Source organism: Macrobrachium rosenbergii, chromosome 40 (assembly GCF_040412425.1).
Source record: "Macrobrachium rosenbergii isolate ZJJX-2024 chromosome 40, ASM4041242v1, whole genome shotgun sequence".
NCBI classification, from domain to species: Eukaryota; Metazoa; Arthropoda; class Malacostraca; order Decapoda; family Palaemonidae; genus Macrobrachium; species Macrobrachium rosenbergii.
The window spans coordinates 20,062,666-20,065,165 of record NC_089780.1 but is presented as its reverse complement, the minus strand read 5'-3'; positions in this window follow the sequence as shown (position 1 = coordinate 20,065,165).

Below are 2,500 nucleotides of genomic sequence, written 5' to 3'. Positions count from 1 at the left end.
TCATATGACTCTGTCACAATATATTCACAATTTTTACACGAGTTAGATTTCTTGCTGGCATACTAACTCCTATGTTGACATGCCTTAGAATAAAAGTGAAAAGGGCTAACAAAAAAGTTAATGTAAAAATTCTTAAAGTATTTTTTTTAATCTTGCTGTACTGTCGTATTATAAGAATAATATAAGTTTCAGAATAGTGAATCAAAGTTAAGGAAACGCGCTAAGACAGATATCCCACAAAAAAGACCCACTCAGAGTTATCAAGGAAAACTGACAGAATTAAACATCCATTTACAAGCATTTGCGTTGAGGAATAACGATTATGTAATATTTTTCTTAATTACATGCCAAAGCAAACTCATAAGTCGTATTTTGTAGGCAAAATTCAATATGCATTTACCTTTATAAAAATGAAGTAAAACAACAGAGTAAAGAAACGTCATAACTGGTCGAAAACTGTTTTCCCCACCTAAAAAGGATTTCGGAACAAACCCTCCGCGAAAAAAGGAAACGTAACAGGTGACAACTCACTTAAAAAATGTAAGTGAAAATAAAACTTGGCTGTAGAATGCCTGTAGATTTGTTCCAACACTCCACGCTCCGTTCAGACCCTACCCCGTATGGATTCTGGGACTATTTGTAATGGTTATTGAAACAAATGATGTTAGATCTGACTTCGGAATTGAACAAAGGGTGATAGATCGACTTAAAATTGAGCCGTGAACTGGGGTCGTACACACTCACATACACACACAGGGACACACACACACACACACACACACACACACACACATATATATATATATATATATATATATATATATATATATATATATGTATATATATATACAGAGAGAGAGAGAGAGAGAGAGAGAGAGAGAGAGAGAGAGAGAGAGAGAGAGAGAGAGAGAGAGAGAGAGAGAGAGAGAGAGAGATTCACGTATAAACTTTGGTTTAGCAATGCTACAGATTTAGATGCGTCTTAAGAAATTTGTGCTTATTGCTGCATTTCCACGTAAACATATTCCAATAAAATCATCAGATTAGAAAAATAAGCCAGAGTGCGTTTCACCAAAACCCGTCGTAAGTATATCCCACTAAAATTATTTGATCAAAGAAATAAGCCTTGACCTATGGAAACACCAATTTAATTCATTAGCCGTCAGAAGCTCTGATTCAACCAAACATCTCCTACTTCCCTTCCCCGTCTCAAACTCCATAGAAGTGATTCGTGTTAATTTCCTTAAGTGTTCAACACAAGTCATAGTTTGTTCGAACAGTCAGACTTGAGGAAAAGCGTCGTAAAGTTTTGGAATAATATAGAATGCTACTGATGTTAAAATCCTTTCACAAAACAAGGTAAATAGTTTCCTATACTTAGGATAACATAAATATTGCTGTTAAGCACCTAGCTGACAAGCACAAATTATAAAATCACTCTTTTCTTCCTAATTCGAAATGATGTAACCTCAACCATAGTCAGCTATGGCAATTTTTGATACATTATTGTACAATTCCCGAATGTGATTTAAAATGTCCTCAAAGAAACATTGCCTTTCTCATTTTCTTTCGTCACAATCTGGTACGCTTGAAGAATATGCATTATAATACTCATGAAAGAAAGCTGAGATAAAACAAAATTATTATAATCTTTCATTAAAGGAAATAATTTCTAGATGTAAGAATAAAGTCACTATATTTAAAAAAAAAATAAAACATAGATAATTATGTGAAACAGATATGCACATACATTTGTGTTTGCTATCAGAAACACGATGACAACCTTATACTCCTCATGAAGGATATCATATCCTTTCTAAACATGATGACGACCTAGACCAGTGGTTCTTAACCAGGGGTGCTCGCACCCCTAGGGGGTGCGAAGCCGGTTCCTAAGGGGTGCGAGGATACCTATGAATTACTAAAGCAAAATATATTTCTATATACGCATGTTATTTTTTTCTCAAAAAAATAAAATAAAATAATAATAATAATAATAATAATAATAATAATAATAATAATAATAATAATAATAATAATAATAATAATAATTATTATTATTATTATTGTTATTATTGTTATTATTATTATTATTATTATTATTATTATTATTATTATTATTATTATTATTATTATTATTATTATTATTTCAGCAATTCAGGAGGTGCGACAACTAACTGTTGATTTGAAAGATGATGCATACACTGAAAAAGGTTAAGAACCACTGATCTAGACGTTCTCCGAATTAAAGAAAATTTGGAGATAACGAGCACCCCCAGTTAATTCTCTAATAGCCTCGGTCCCCATGAAACCGGGCACGTTATGACCAATAAAAATGAAATGCCGCTGTACTACAAAGGCTTCTTCTGACCAGAAAGGAATTTGTTCGTTTACATCCTTTGTGCAGAAGCTGAATCGATACTAATTATGGTATGTTGTGGGTTGCCACTTGCGTGATATATAAAATTATTAGAATTTTATGTTGTCCTCATGGCTTCAT